This window comes from Anabrus simplex, chromosome X (genome assembly GCF_040414725.1).
Source record: "Anabrus simplex isolate iqAnaSimp1 chromosome X, ASM4041472v1, whole genome shotgun sequence".
Lineage (NCBI taxonomy): Eukaryota > Metazoa > Arthropoda > Insecta > Orthoptera > Tettigoniidae > Anabrus > Anabrus simplex.
The window spans coordinates 216841824-216859568 of record NC_090279.1 but is presented as its reverse complement, the minus strand read 5'-3'; the positions used below and the strand labels follow the sequence as shown (position 1 = coordinate 216859568).

The 17745-nt window shown below is 38.6% G+C and overlaps 1 protein-coding gene across 4 annotated transcripts in view; it reads left to right on the top strand.

The window, feature by feature from the left end:
- Nucleotides 1-246: 246 nt before the first annotated feature.
- Nucleotides 247-17745, top strand: part of LOC136886796 (uncharacterized) — a 262354-nt gene continuing 244855 nt past the window's right edge. For all 4 annotated transcript variants that reach the window (XM_068230684.1, XM_067159601.2, XM_068230683.1 and 1 more), the window contains exon 1: nt 247-490. The gene's annotated coding sequence lies outside the window, so the exon portion shown is untranslated. The remainder of the gene's footprint in view (nt 491-17745) is intronic.

Below are 17745 nucleotides of genomic sequence, written 5' to 3'. Positions count from 1 at the left end.
TATTGATTTTCTGACCTGGTTTATAATTTTACAAGGAAAGACAGTAATTTATCCTGTGTCCAATAAAACTGCGTTAACAAGTGCTCAATTGTGCCATGTCCTGACATCAGCACAAATAACCACATTTAGAAAGAATGTGTGCAAATTTCTAACATAAACTGATTAGAAAAACACTTCTGAGAGATTATTTTACCTAAAATGTCAGCATCACCAAAGAATAATACATTTGATATCGAAACACGAGTTTGAAACTTTGTTTTTGCATTTCCCACAATTTATGAAATCTGGTCTTGGCACTTCTGTGCTTTTCTGCTTTAAGGTATCGAATTATTGTGATAGTTACCACGGCATGATGTGTGAGAAATACATGTGTCCATAGTTGAGTTTTGTTCCAGAGACTTGTGTAAACAAATATTTACCAGCTTATGTACATTGCACGAACTTCTTCTCAATTAATTAAAAAAATGCATTGATGAAACTGGTCTATTAGGTAAGTTCATTTTGAAACATTTTTTCGAATATTGTTAACTTTTAATGTACTGGATATACTTACTTTTCATGTTGATCTAGTATTTTCGTTACTCAAGAAAGCTTGCAGGGCATAAAAGACTATTGTGATTTCTGGTGGTTTTTATGCTGCCATTTATTGAGTAATCAAAATCCACTGTTGGCTACACTGACTGTTTATTGTTTTTGTAGGCTATGCCAAAAATTAAAATTGTCTTGAATCTTGAAAAACTTTTCTGTGTTTGTGCGTTTGTGAAATGGAGAAGATGGATTCCACCGATGATGTTAAGGGAACTGCTGATTCCGATCGTACTGAACTGGACAAATTGATAGAAGAAAGGATACAGCTAACAGCCCAAGTGGTATCGCGGCGTCGGCGATATCCGAAACAGTGCGCGGAATATTTGTCGAATACAATGGAAATACAATTAAAAGCTCTGAAGAAATCGTCAGTCGAAATGCCGGACCCGGGACCTTATACTGTGAATCGAAGGAGTTATCCTAAAGATGTGCAGCAGATCTTGGCGGATGATCCGGACGCCTTACGTATTAATACCGAAGCCAAATTAAGAGAGATTGGTGACTTAACTAGGCGTATGCAGGAACTGACAAGTATTCTTAAAATTATTCATGAAACTCGGAATGTGGCAATGTACGAAATACTGAAGACTGGTGAAGTATAAATACAAATGAATGTGGGCAGTATAGGTTAGGTTCAATCGTTCTACCAGTTTTCTGCTATGTTATAGAGGTGCTTGGATCTAAGGACAACTAACCTCTTCTAAATTTAGAGCTTCTCAGTCTGTCGAACATTAATTATAACACCTATAACATACCTGTAAAACAACATTATTAAAGAACTCACCAATGAATAATGTAAACAACACTACATAAACATGTACTGAGTACAATCTGAAAGTCATTATTGTATTCTTTGTTGAATGTTTTTTTTACAGGCATGTTATAGTTGACAGAGTGAAAAGCATTACTGTTAAATTAACTGAGATGACACTGAAAAGTATGGCTTCGTTCTTAAGAAATCTTGTAAATTTCGAAGAAATATTTTCGGAGAGCATTCAAGAGATGTAGGCCTAATTAATTAAACAGAAACTACACACCAATGTGCATGTAAGTTTGGGTAGAAATATAGTAACGGGCCCTCAAGGATTATTTTATTACATATAATATTACCTTAAATGCTGCTATTCTCACCCTAAAATGATCGTGGAAGAGAGATGTGTTCAGTGCGCTTGCCAGAGACCAACTCAACCGCCCCTAGAAGTACATTTAATTTTATAACAGAAATACTGTTTTAGATGCCATGCTCCATTGCTTATAACTGTGATTGGTTCACGTATGGAGAGGATGACGACATTGACACCTAGGATGAGGTCAAGATTTTCAATAATCAATAAAGGTCATTTATTAGTTTTTACATATTTTTGCACATCCAGGCCAATCTCCGTCATGACAACAGTGGCCCCTTTGGGGCCACACTTCCTTCAAGAGGCTCTTTTCTATCTCCGCGGCACATACTGTCCGCACGGCAAGAAAAAAGGTCTTTATTAGCTTTTAGGTATTTTTGCACATGCAGGCCAATCTCTATCATGAGAGCAGTAGCCCCTTCGGGGCCACACTCCCTTCGAGAGGCTCTTTTCTATCGCTGCAGTGCATACTGTCCACACAGCAAGAGAGAAGGTCATTTGGTAGTTGTACAATGCAAGAAATACTGTAGGATAGAAAGGGTCCCCAAGGAACAGCTGGCAGCATTGTCGTTCCTCTCGGCGCTTCCTCCCAGCGCAACTAGTAAGACTCAAACTCGCATCCGCCACCTAGTGGTGGCTCGTGTTACTAATCCTTGAGGCCCCTTTACTGTAGTTTTGCCGTAATTGATCCATTTTATTATTGTCATCTACCTTTTGTATTTTATTGTCAGTGGAAGGGGCATGATAGCCGAGTCAAACGATGGCTGGCGTCTGACCAAGGTGGCCTTGGTTCGGTTCTCGACCAGTACATGTAGGATTTTAAAAATTGAAAAGTTACGTTCCTGTGGCTTGTATTGGACATAAAAGTGACAGTCTTATGGCTATAATCGAATATCAGCAATCCCATAAGTTACAAGCTTGATTGCTTGTTTTTATTGCCAATGGAAAGGGAGCTATTTATTCTTAATCCTCAAACTGTGTCGTGAGGTTGAAAATGTCTTTGGTACAACTTTGATATGCCATTGAAAAATTCTTTATTTTATCACAAATGTTTATCAATTATTTTTTAATTCTTAGTTTTTTAAAATAAAGCATTGCCATAAGATAAAATAATAAGACAGCATCACAAGATGAGAATAATTTAAAAGAATATTGCATAAAAATGTACTGAATGTATTGGTTTGGAGTGAAAAATGGTACAAACATGTAATTTTGTGCAGGAATAGAGAAGCATAATATATTTAGCATTTGGGTATCGTACAAACTGATTTCACAAATGTCCAACATTCAAACTGCACTTTACTAACGAGCAAAGTGATGTGAAGTGATGAGTTATCTAAAGTAGCAGAGAGGGGAGATCCTTCCTTTGTACTTGCCAGGGACCCCCCCACTAGAAGAATTTGTATTTATATATAAATATTAAAACAGAGACTAAATAAATTTGGGAAAGGTGACCATGTGTTCCTGTTGGCTGGAGAACAGTTTGTTATTGTCTCTAATAGAGGATAGAAAGAGTCAAAGAAAGATTCCTCAAGAAGGCCCTAGGAGTAGTAAACTGGCACCCTCCAGACTTGTTTGTGTACTGGCATGGAAAACTTGAAGATCTATGACTCATTCTACAACTGCCATCTACCGGCCCATTCCAAGAGCTTCAGAAAAGACTTATTAAGAAACTCGCGGAAATAGACCCCAAATTCTACGGCAATGATGCCATGGGCATAGATATCAAGGATAATTTAATAAAAAACCATCTATTCAATACTTTCCACGTTTAATGTGGTTATTATCTACATGATTTTATGTAGACTTATTTAGGTCAGGAACATGTTTCACCCATTATTTTCGGCATCTTCAGCCTGTATACAACCTTTAGGTCAAGGTTTGGGACCTTTTTAACCAATATAAACATACCAATATATACACTATATACAATATATACATTCTATCTAGAACTAGCTGCACCTAAGTTGTCAGCCTTGTATAGAATGTCATGTTGTTGTGCAAGCTGTACAATTTTGGATTCCTAACCTCTGTTTTGCATCCTATTAAGTTAAGTTATACCTTCAAACCAAAATAGATTTGCAGTGTTGTGGGGTCACTAACGGCATCTCCTAAAATTTGCTGTTATTCGCAGAGAAAACATACGACTCTACAATGACATCCCCCATCCCCCAGAAATAATTTTGCTTTTATAACCTAATAGAAGTTATCACGCGGCATAGACCATCGCCTAACTACGTACCAGCATTTCCATTGGGTGAGACACTATGAGATATGACGTCACTCCTAGCAATGAAGTAAGTGAATTCCATTACCAACCTGCGCACAAGAAATACACAACTGCACAATAAATACACAGGTGAATGCAATCTGATCCAGACCAATGGCTTTGTCACTAACCTACCCTAATCAATCCAGAACAATGAAGGTGTCACGCGGGATACTAGAGGCCTAGGGCCGCTTCGCGGCTTCTAACCTGGGGGCTTACTCCCCCAGACCCCCTTTGCTTGATCCAGACCAATGGTCTAACCAATCCAGACCAATGGCTTTGTCACGCGGGATACTAGAGGCCTAGGGCCGCTTCGCGGCTTCTAACCTGGGGGCTTATACCCCCAGACTCCCTTTGCTTCATCCAGACCAATGGCTTTGTCACGAGATTCGTAAATAAAAGTAGCGCCGCTGCACTAGGGCTAGTTCTTTATATGAACAGTTGGCTGCTCTGTCCACCGCACGATCAAGTCCTTCGGGAGAAGCGAGCGAGAGAGAAAAAAAATGACAGTGCAATCGCGCCTGGATGCGTAGCGCTGGAAAATGTAAGCTGTTCTGAACTTTTGCCCAGTACGCTAAGGAAGACTTGCCAACGTCGGCACATAAAGTGACACAGCAGAGCAACACATTCTGTATTCCCGAGTGGACAAAACTTGAATTCTTTTCTTGCTTAAGCTGAACAAAGTGGCAGTGAGAAGATCATCGATCTGCATTTGCTAGGTTGTACAGGCCCCTAGCATGCTCGCCCCCTCATGTCACATTTGGCACATATTATGATGCTTCCAATTTTTGCAATTTCCTTTTTCATGGAATGTTTCCTATCAGCGAAACATGATGTGAACTCTATCGGAGACAGTGGGAAACTTCTGTCTATTAAAGGTGACCAATAGAAACGCAGAAAATTGTTACATTTGCATAGTCTGTTGTAATTTTTCTATATAAGTGAGAATACTTCTTCTGGGGGTTGGTGGGTATCTGGCAAGTATTGAGGAACAGTTCCTGGTGAAATTCTATGGCTTCATAGTGTGGAATGTTCTGTGTGTAAAGACAATGTGAAGTAATATACTTACCAGTAGATGAATTTTCTAAAATTTGTTTTGTACAGTGAATATGACGAGGTAGTCAAAGTTTATGGAACTTTCTGTGCAGTTATTCTACTATAGCCGAAAGAATTACAAAAATCTAACATTTAAGTGGACTAGTTACATTCTGATTCTTATCAAAGAAATTGCATGAAACATATATCATCATCATTTCCCTTTATCCAGGTAGGGGCAAATATTCTTCATCTCCATTTTCTTCAGTCTTTTCACAACTCCTCCTCCAACACTGTGTCCCAGTCCAAGTTTCTTTCTATAACACTGCGTTGGATCTTATCCTTCTATCTCAATTGTGGTCGTCCACAGCCTCTCCTTCCTTGCATTTCCATCACCTTTTTTGGCATTCTTTCACCACTCATTCGCATTATGTGCCCAGACCATCTTTGTCGGCTCTTCTCAATTCTATCATTCATTTTTTCCACTTCATTTTCTTCCCATATTTTCTCATTCCTTATTTTGTTTCTTCTACTGTATCATACTCCTCAAGAACTTCATTTCGGCTGCAAGAAACATACAATGGACAATAAATTAAAGAACTCTTGGAAAAGCTTGAAGATGTGTTGGTGTGAGTGCTTGTAATTATTGTATATAAGAGAACAGTTTGCATTGTAATCTACACAAATATTTGTAGGAAGATATATTTAAATATAAAACCAGAGATATATTATAGAATACACATTTCTTTTATTGAGTATATTAGTACTTTTAAAGGTCATTTGAAATAACATAGTTTAAATTTGTAATGAAGTATTCCAGTTAGGGACAGAGCTCGAGAATCTCATAACTTGTCTCGAGTCAAAGTACCGTGAATAGTATTGTGCTCTCAGTGAGCATGTGTAAATCACAATGTGTTGTAAATCTTTCCATCTCAGAGTTGGTTTTAAAGGATCTTATTTTTACCCTCTGTGGGTGGGGGACGTAAATGAAGAATACAACCACAGTGTCTCCCGCCTGTCGTAAGAGGCGACTAAGGAATGGTGGATTTTGAATCATAAGATTAACTTGAATAGTACCATCATACGAGAACACCCTGGGTTTGTGATTAGTATCATCGGGGATGGATCATTATGGGTTTACAGTACCCATTATTAGTACCACTTTATGCAGAACACCATGAGTTTGCATTGGCTATGATTAGTATCTCTGTGTGAGCAACACCGCAGGTCTGCATTACCTTTGAATAGTACATTACATATGATTCGTACCACCATGTAGGAAACACAGTGAGTCTACATTTTTATGACTGGTAGGCCTACTGCTACATGAGGAACACCATGGTTCTATTTTACCAGCGATTGGTACCATTATGAGGGGCCGCTGACCTGGATTTTGGACCCCTTTAGAGAACAAGCATCTTTGATTTAGGATTTTGCTCTGGAAGCAGCCCCTTGTTCAGCTTATACCATTGTTTTAAGTTATTTTATGGGAAGGTGGGGCATTGTGGGTCAGATCCACTGATTGTTTTAAGTTCATAATCATTGTTCGTCTTAGTCTTTTTGAATTCTAGTCAGTGGATGGATTTTGGAATTATTTTAACTTTCAGTATCCAGTATTTGGGAGATAGTGGGTTCGAACCCCACTGTCGGCAGCCCTGAAGATTGTTGTCCGTGGTTTCCCATTTTCACACCAGGCAAATGCTGGAGCTGTACCTTAATTAAGGCCACGGCCGCTTCCTTCCTGTCCCATCATGTCTGTGTGACGTAAAGCAACGTGCAGGAAAAAAACCAAAAACTTTCAGTATCGTGAGTTGCATCTGTTGGTCATTTTAAATTCATATTCATTCATTCTTCATCATATTTTTTAAATTCTGGTCATTGAATGAATTTTGGAATTTTAACTGACTCGTCTTGTTCCATTAGGGGCTGATGACCTAGATGTTAGGGCCCTTGAAATAACAAGCATCATCATCGATCACATTTTTAGTTAACCTGCCATAACATATCTGAAACACCGTCTGTGTATTCTGTCTTCACTGTGTTAATATTAACATCAATCACCATTTCTGCATTTACGGCAGATTCCCCATCGGTTGTTGATCTAGTCTTTCTCTTCATTTAAAAATGAAGTAGAACAAAACTCTTGCAAAACCGACAAAATATTTGCAATTAACTAAAAATTGAATGTTGACATTCCTTTGGTTTATGCTTTCTCTTGTTTTTTTAAAAATCTTTATAAAAGAAATGTATAAAGTGTAAAATGATACCCTATTCACAAAAAAGATGTGCAGAACAAGAAAATGTAGTTTAAACAGAAACTGCAACCTACAAGGTAGAGGAACTTGTACTTGCCGATGCGTCGTCTTGAAACATCTCGCGGTTCTTCAGATGATGAATCGTGCCCGATGTGTTGTTTTCTTCCTAATACGCTGGGAACTAATACTATATTGCAGTTTATTTTCTGGGACTTCTGTGTAAAACTCCCTGGCCCATTACTTTCTCTTGATGGCAATAATTATTCTATAAATTATGAGCAGAAAAGAGAGATCCTTCAGATTGACCATAAATTGAAGGCTCAGAATCAAATGGAATGATAGTTTGTGCTCCCACCTCACGAGTTGATTGGGATATGTCAGACCTCGTACATACTGTATGTCTCTGTGTCATTGCTGTTTGCTGCAAATGGAAGATTCGCCCACTTCACTAGGATTGAGAAAAATGATGGTGTTTTCATCTGTCAACTAGTGAGAGAATTATTAGGGAAAAAACAGTTAATGTGGTATTGGTTGGCTGGTCGAGCTCCTTACGTCATTTAGTTAGAAGTTGAATCCGCTGTTCTCTACTTGTTACCATATTATTTACCCGTGTTTATTCATGAACTACACTACGAATGCTGTGAATTCTTTGAACTGAGACTGATGTTGAGGAAGATTGAACTACACAAAGGCTAACAGTGTGTAAACAAGTTTGTATGCATATTATGCAGACATTTTTCTTATAATTCAGTATTTTTTTAAAAAATAAGTTCAGGAAATATAAATATTGATGTTGACAGTTTTACTTTCTGAGTGATCCTTTATGCTCATGACTTTTACATTATACTCACAAAATTTAAGTTCAGAATCATTAAGTATTGCTAAAAAGGCTGGGACTCTGTTAATGAATTACCAAAGGGAGCACATTACGTAGGTTTAAAACTAAGGAATGAAAAGTCATTGTCCATGTATAAAAAGAAAAAGGGACTCTTACAACAAAATTACTTTATTAACAGTTTTCCTATTCAATACACATTACCGTCTATTAAGATAGAATTTCTTCACCCAAACATGTTTCAGCTCATTTTAAGACATCTTCAGTGGGTTAGCAATAAAATTACAAAGACATTGCTAAATTTGTGTACACTGAAAATATCATACTGTAATAAAATGTAATGCAAATTTCTAAAACAGGTTATTTTGATGGTTATGGTTGGTGTTAAAAACAAATAATGTTGTGAGGTGTTATACTTAAAAATATCATTTAACACATAATTGAACAAAATGGCCATCTCATCAAGAATTAATAATAATAGTATTGCAACCAAATGGTCATGATATATACACTTAAATACACTTAGATGTATATCACTAATAGTGATAATATGCAGTCAATGCTTGCAAAACATGATCAGTTATTTACACAGTTGTGTCAAGCTTCCTTTTCTATGGACACATTCGATAGCATGGTATATGCCGCATCGTTGGTCACAGAAGACACATACGCAACCCGGTCCTGACTTGTGAAATTCCATGGTTCTGCATACCTTATGGTGGAACCCGTGTACGGCAAACCTGGTCACTGTATGCCTCAGGTCATATCCACCACGTGTCCAGTCCCTGTTTAACATCGCATCAGTTGAGTAAAACTCGTCCCATATCATAGCCCTCTTTGCTTGCAGTTCTTGTAGCAGCTCTCTGTAACTCCTTGTCGCTGAGAGTAACAATCTAAGTCTTATGTCTTCAATGAAGTACGTCTCCTTCGCCAGAACGTATACTAGCCTTGATAATGTATATTTAGAAACGCATAAAACTCTCTTCAAGAATCTAGCCTTCAAACTTTCCAGCTCTTGCAGTTGTCTTTTTGAGAGGTGTTCCCATATTAGCTCTAGACCATATATGGCTGTTGGAACAACTTTCGTATTAAACAGAGCCATGGCTGTCTCCAAAGATAGCTGTGGAAGATGTTTAATATCACTAATGCTTCGTATAGCTGCGATGATTCTCTCCTTTAGGTGTATTGTGAATGTTGTTCCTGTTACCTGTATTGTGATCCCTAGATATTTGTACTGGTTACTAATTCGTAATTTTTGTCCTTGTTAACTGTAATAAATTGTTAATTTTTGTGTGAAATTAACATGACAGCAGCCCTGTGTTAAACCTCTTAACAGCTGTTAACATTTCAAAATGGTGGCATGTAGAAGAAGTAGGTTTGAAGTTTTACTATTGTTTGAAGACTTTAGCTGGACTGGAGTGGCTCAGACGGTTGACCCCAACATGGCAGGTTCGATCCTGGCTCAGTCTGGTGGTATTTGAAGGTGCTCAAATACGACAGCCTCGTGTCGTTAGATTTATTGGCATGTAAAAGAACTCCTGCGGGACAAAATTCCGGCACATCGTCATCTCCGAAAACCATAAAAGTAGTTAATGAGACGTAAAGCAAATAACATTAACATTACGAAGACTGTTTATAAACTGATCAAGGCAAGGGACGACCAAAACTTTAGAGTTGTCAGAAGAAAGTTTTCTACAAAGATAGTGCAAGGTATTAGAGAAGATATTGAAAATAGGTTGGAGTTTTCCACAGATTGAAATTTATTAGTGTCTCTAGTTGCATTGTAGTTTTTAGGTATGTTTCAGATGGTGTTCATGTATTTGTAGGGGACTACGTTCATGAATGCAAGGCAAGAGTGTGTAGGATTCTGCAGATAATTCTACTGCCATTGCAGCACTAGTAAGGCATTACATTATTTTTCTCGCAGTAAAAGAATGCCTGTAAATCATTCTTCAAGACATATCAATTATCACATTTTCCTGGAAATAGAAGCCTAACATTGCACTCATACAAATATATTGAATGTTGTGATATAACAGTCTCTTCTTTCATTTTTCAAGCACACTCGCATACTTTCAAATCTATAACATTTGTCTTGCATTCATCACAAGGCTTTTGTTGCCTCTTACCCGACATGTTTACATTTTACTGGTCTCCGCTATAATAATGTCAACCATGTGTGACAAAATACTATTCCAACATACCGCTAGGAGCACTTTATATTATGAAACAAAAGACTCTCACTGCCAAACGTGTTCAGAAGTCACACGGAAATGTGTTAACTTGTCTTTAGCAAAGGTTGGAAATGTGTTCATGAAACAGGCTACTTTTAACTGAAGTGTTAAATTAATAACAATTGTTAGTTAACATTTGTTAAGCAAAATTTAACACAGAGTTGAAGAAACTGGGCCTTAGTGTCTAAAAGTATAAACATAGAATGTTCATCTTCCATTGAAGATGGAACATGCAGAACTCGGAACCATTCAGCCTTAAGCGGGTCCTGCGTGGTCAATAAAACTTTCAGTACCGACGATAATACTGATCGTCTGTGGACTGGAATGAAGGCCAGTACAAATACTAACCAAAATATTGACAGTAATAGTAGTGATACTGTAAGGTCTCTACAGTACTGATGTGTGAGAGCAGCAATAAAATACTCTTGTGCTTCTCAAGGCCAAGAAAGGGTGTTTGTCGTGAGTTATTACAGCAGTTTATCGACCTGTATGAAACGCTGCCAGAATTGTGGGACGCTTCCAATTGAGAATATATGAACAAAAGTCAACTGAATAGTGCGCTCGATAAACTGTTAGTTTTAACTTATACTCTTAAGTTGAAAGGAAATGCAACCCGTTAAGATGCGAGAAAAAAATAAATACTTTGCATTCAAATTACCGTAAAGAATTAAAGAAAATAGTTGATTGAATAATAATAATAATAATTGTATGGCCTCAGCTACCGTGTGCAGACATTTCAATTTGACGCCATCTGGCTGTCTGCTCGTCAATTTCGATGTTCCGTTTTACTCTAGGCCTCCACTAGATGGCAGACCGAGTAAACTGAAACTCTCTTGGGCGTCTATGGCTGAGATTTAACGAATTTTGTTGGGTAAACACCAAATGTGTCACCAGAGATCTTTTACATGCCAACATCGTACGACATGGAGTGTCTAGTGGACTTTTTTCCGCCCTTCAAAAATCCGACTACCTTTGCCGGGTTTGAACCCGCTATCTTGGGATCCGGCGGCAGTTGATTGAAAACACTGAGGAATTGGGATAGATGATATATACAAAACCATCATTGTGGGTGTTTCATGTTGGTCAATACCAGTCGATGTTTCACACAGTCGAAGGCTGTTTTGTAGTCAATGAAACACGTATATGCATCGAAATTCATGTCCCTGCACCTTTGTACTAGTACATTTAAGGAGAAGAGTACTTCACGTGTGCCGACCCCGTTTTGGAAACCAAACTGGGTCTGATCCATATGAGATTCACATTTCTTGTAAATCCGGGTGTGTGCTAATATGATAGGTTTTTTCCAACGTAGTACCTGTACCAGTACTTGGACGCTTTGCTCGTGCGTAACGTGTAAAATCTTTTTCAACACAGTCAAAATTGCGTTCATGTATTCGTTCGTGTATTACAGTCAGGCTTTCAAAGTAACTCTTCGCATCAATCCCTGATGGTCGGAAGTAGTCCGGGGTCTAAAACGTGTACTGATCCGTACATTTCTGTAATTTGCGCAGAAACACTGCATCATTGCCTCCTGATGTAAGTTACTTTCTTCTTTGCGATAAGTTGCCTTAATCTGAGGTTATTATGGAAAGTGACTACTTTTTACAATCTTCATCCTATGAATATGAAGAAGAGCTGCTATTTTTCACCAAAAAAAATAAAAATATTTAGGTTCTGGTTATTAATGTCTTATCTTTCTTTAGTTATTTACATATTGTGTTAAGTTAGGTCTATATAAAGGTCCAAAATCTACCAGGATAATAAACTCAACACAATTGAAGTACGAGACATTTTTCAGAAGAAACTATTCCTCAGGGTGATGAAAAGGACTTTTTGAACATTTCCGCATTAGCTGCGGATTTGCCCAAAATATTGCCAATCTATTTCAAGTAAGAAAGCAACATAGGGATAGCTTAAAGAAAACATGTAACATGAGGAATTCGGATAATTCTGAAACATATACAAGTTTACTCACTTCTCTTAGTTTACTTCATATTTTGTGTTTAAATACAGAGATAAAGTATAGGTTAAATCGCTAGATATGAAAACTTGTTTTTAGGTCTCAACATCTAAATTTCACGTTAATAGGGTCTAAATTTCAAAACTATAATTGTCAATTAGAAAAATATTGCGTTAGTTATTTAAATAAAACGTGTTAAAATTGGGGGCTAATATCAAAGAAAATTTGTATTATACTTTCTCCTTTCGTTCATATTTCAGCTTTCGTTGGAAGGTATTCCTCCAGTTCCACGGGGGAAAGAAGTTATTCCTCCATGCCAGTACATAACATGAACGAGAATCCTTTGCAACACAACCCAATCGTATATCAATCCTGTAACCAATAGGAAGTCAGCGCATGCGTATCGAGCGATACGTGAACACGTCCATGTACTGCTAACGAACTGCGTGTTGGAAAGAACCTGATGGCTACACTTGCCCATCTTTTACAATCCATTTTGATGGAATACCGCAATTATCAACACCTGCACAAGTACTAACCAAAATATTGACAGTAATAGTGATACTGTAAGGTCTCTACCGTACTGATGTGTAACATCAATATTATTGACTCCGTATTACTGATCAGTATTACAGACTCTGTAGGGTCCGCTTTAAATTAAATGTGAGGAAGTTATAATACCGTGCACTCATTAAATTTTTTTCTTTGAGTGATTTTACAAATTATGTAGCAAGTGCCAAAAAAAGCTTTTTCAGAGAAGTTAACAGGAAAGAGACCACGAGGAAGACCGGAAAAGAGTTGGACAGATTCAGTGTGGCAGTGCATAGAGAAGAGGGGAGGAAAACCAGAAGATTTACTTAAAAAGGGAGAAGAGTGGTGGAGAGACAGGCAGCGATGGAGGTCCTTGATTCACAACCCGATACGGGAATAATAGGATAAACACGACAGGTCAAGGGAAGAGAGAGGAGAGTAATAAAGCAACACACACAATAGTACGAGGGAGGGATCAAATATAAACAGGATTTTATTTTTTAAATTCATTTTCATTGAAAAACAAGGCAATTACAATTTATTTTTCCACATAGTTTCCTGCTTTGGAAATGCATTTGTCCCAGTATATGGGCAGCTTTTTGATGCCCTCATCATAAAAAGAACAGGGTTGTGTCACCAGCCAGTTGTGCAAGAAGTCTTCCACACTCTCATCATCTTCAAATAGTTGCCCTGCTAGAGATTCTTTAAGTGGTCAGAATAAATGGAAATCGCAGGGCTGTAAGGAGGATGATCAAGTGTAGTCCAGTGCATTTCCTGTTGCTTTGGAGATAGATAGAGCTGCAGTATGGGACCGTGCATTGTCGTGGAGGAGGATGACCTGTTGAATCGGTTGGTCTCGTCTTTTGCGGCAATATGCAACCCCGCCTTGTTCAACGGCTCACAGTAGTAAGCAGCATTGATTGTGCATCGCTCATGCAAAAAATCAATCGGCAAAATGCATTGCTGATCAAAAAAAAAAGAAAACAGTTGCAAGAAACTTGCCAGCTGACAGTCGAGTCTTGGCTTCCACTGGTGCTGCCTCCCCTTTCCTCCGCCACTCCTTACTGGCTAGTTTGGATTTGGGAGTGCATTGGTGGACCCATGTTTCGTCGCAGGTGACGATCCAACTAAAAAATGCATCACCTTCTTCCGCAAACCTTGCTGTAAGCCTCTGACAGACCTCCAAATGTCTCAACTTCAGATATTGGGTCAATTTCTGATACTCTCGCCCGTTGATTGTCGTCAGTAATGTCTTTAACAACATGAATGTTTTCGTCTGTAATGCTGGTTCGAGGATGGCAATCGTGTTCTTATTTTGCACACGTTCTCGTCCTTCCTTGAACTCTTTATGCCAGGCAAACACATGTCCTTGACAAGGTTTGATCACCCAACCGTGCAGTCAATCTTTGGCAAATTTGTGCCGCTGTAACTCCTTCACGAGCAAGAATTTTATAATTATGCGTTGCACAGTGGAGGGGTGCACCTGTTGCTCCGACATTGTGAGCGTTGCTGACAAAACGGCAGGAAATATCTAACAGCACTCTCTCTCCATTTCTAATGGTCCCGCCTAAGCATAGCAGAAGTGCGGGGCCAGTCCTATGAACTGTTGATGTTCAGGAACAAAAATCCTGTTTATTTTTGATCGACCTTCATATGAAGACAATGACAGCTCAGTGTGGGGAGAGGAGACGAACACAATCCCCACTTACGATGCGCTCCTTGTCAATCCCAGTTCTTCTCGGCCCCCGACGAGCTCTTTTCTGCTTCCGGGCTTCAGCAGGGCAATGGTGACAACAGTCATTGAGGGGCCATCTTGATGTGGGATAAGAAAAGAGCTGGATAAACACAGGAACAGTGAAGAGAGAAGAATACAGGTGGTAAACGGCGACGAACACAGAAGGAGAAATGAGCTCCTTGGCTTGGTGAGGGGAGACTCACTCCATCTATTTATCGTGTGTTCAGTAAAATTTCAGCCCATTGCTTCCAACCTTAGTAAGTGTAGCGGCGATTGAGAGCTTAATAAAACAATCATAAAAGAAAGAAAAAAAGCATTTGGAACATAAAATCAAATTTAGAATCATAAAAACCCTATCATAAAACCAAAATTAAACAAGGTAAAATATACGGAAACTAACGGCAGGATGTGAACTGCGGAAGGAACCCTATGAGGTTGTGGATCAAAGGATTTTTATGGCTGAAACTTCAACAAAGAATAATTTAGTTAATACCTATTTATTATAAAAAATCTTCAAAGAAAAGGAAATCGGTAACACTACTGGTAGCATAAACACAAAATAGAAATACAAACCCAGATGAATTAAAGTTGCAGTACAATCTTACCAGAACTAGTCTTCATGGAAAATACTTGTAATGTGAAGTGACCACCTTCACAAACAAAAAAATACAGGTCAAAGGAATATAATTTCAAATGAAGCAGATGTAGTGAAGTCAAACTTGGTGAGAAATTGAATTTAAATTACAAAACTGTTAGAAAAAGCTTGCCTCGTCTCAATGTGAAAATGGATGCAAGACGTCTTTACACCATCATAGATTACAATCGATTTCTGATAGAAGGATTGATGAATAAACTCCTCCGACAAATTAAAACTGGAAATAATTACGAAATGTAAGATTTGCTTACTCCAAGAGAAGGCAGAGTTCCTGGACAGCAAGTCCGCTCTACATAATGCCGAAAACAGAATTAAGCCTACCTGCGGTGTCCTTCCTGAAGGTAGCCCACGCTGGGTGGTGCAACAGGAAATGGCACAGCAAAATTAATGACCATTGACCGCACAGGAGTTACCTTTCTATTAATTTAAACCAATCAAATTTCAATGTTTAATTTGATGCTTGTTGTCTTGTCCTTGGAAACTTCTTGAAGCTTGTATCTTGTTGAAGTCCCAGAAAAATCGGCAGGTGCGTACAGGGTGTCCCACAAATCTTCATGATAAAATTTAATGCAATTTTTTAAATGATCCAAAGTTTCCTTTAAGTAGCCCAAATATACAAACTCTCGCAGCACATGTCACAGTAACGTTAATAGGAATTCGAATTTATGGAAATCTTGGTTGGAAATCCTTTTAGAGGAGAGATGTGTTCATTGCGATGTCTAGGAACACACAGTCGCGCCCCCAGAAGTACATAACCTAATACAGAACAACAGTTGCCATTGTGTATTGTTGAAGTACGAACTTGCATTCTTATTGGCCAATGTAAAGTCTCGTGTTGTCATTGTGTCAACTGTAATGACTATATTGTATTACCAACACGTGCAGAATGCAAGCACAAACAATATACAAAGTAAACAATGTTGAATACAAGATAGGATTACTGTTGTATGAAACTTACCTTAATGTTGAGGAGGACACAGGAATTCATTTATACAATTGCCATTTGTATTCAGGCACAATTTAACATCACGGCCACACTTTTCACACAGTCGTTCTTGAAAGCAAACTGTGACGTTTATATAACTCTACTAAATTACTCAACTTGTACCAATAACATCCACCAGTCAGCCATTTCATCAATGAACAATCGACAATTAACTCAAATTGCCGAGGAAGAGTCGAAGCAAACAGAATGTTCTATCATCCCTCTAGGCCAAATCGGATCAGTTGTTATCGCCCTCGAACAATCTTTATTTTGAAAAAGTACTGAGAACAATTGTAATTAACCAATTGAACCTTGCATATTTGTTGGATTGAAACTGCATTGGGGCTGGGATTATTTTGAAGGAAATATAATGACACTTCGCATGAGAAATTTCTTACTTACAAGAGCATTAAAGATTTAAATATCTATGAAAAACAAAGGTCATTCATGCCATGAACCACAGAACAAGGAATACATTAAATACATTTTATTTTATTAGCATTACAAGTCCATACTGAACTGTAACACGGTCATATCCTTGCACTTCCACTTCGATTTCCACATCTGTTTGTTCATTAGGAGCATTACACACACTATCACTAAAAATGATATTCCTGATCTTCGTTACTTTCTAAAAGGGGTTATATATCGGTAACTTTCAGTTGTTTACTGGCAGCCATCTTGTTTACAAGCATATCTCAAAGTCCAGAGATAGCCCACTTCAAACTAATATTACCAAGCACACTGTTGATATATATTAACAAAGAGCATATAACATTGGAGAGGATGAGTTCCTTCACAAATGCAACTCCTCCTGCCATCTCTTGAGGAGAAGCTGAATTACGTAGTGAAGTGAGACAATGGAACAGTTCTGTGGTCCAGCAAGACAAAGCACGGAACGGTTCAGTGGCTCGGGCCCAATGAGTTAAGCTTTCCACCACTAGCCCGTGTAGAATGCGCTGCTATTCCTACCCTAACCAGCACAGACCAATGGTGTTTGCACTTGACAAACTAGAGGTCTAAGGCCACTTCGTGACTAACATCCCCAGACCCCTTTCGCTGGTCCTCAAATCACTAGTCTCGTCCATCCCTGCCCTCTTAGCAATTCTGTCCATCACTTCTATTCCATCTTAGTACTTAACAAGAACAGTTGACAGCCTTGTGCACCACCATATCCTCTGTGAGAAGAAAAGACAGTCACTCCGCACGGGCTAATATTGGAAGTCACGGCCGCTTCCTTCCCACTCCTAGCCATTTCCTACCCCTTCGTTGCTGTAAGACCTATTTGTGTCTGTGCGACGTAAAGCCACTAGCAAAAAATATCGGAAGTCACGGGCTTAAAGTTATGTGTGTTCCTGTCTTTCTGGATACGACTTGATTTCACACTTGTCTCTTTCACTTAGAGTAAGAAGTTCTTTTTGTTTCACCTGAAGGTCTCTCTGCTTATGCTTTTGGAAGGAGTAGGTCTAGATAATGGAGGCTCCGTGGCTCAGGCGGAGAGTGCCAGCCTCTCACCCCTGGGTTCTGTGATTCAAATCG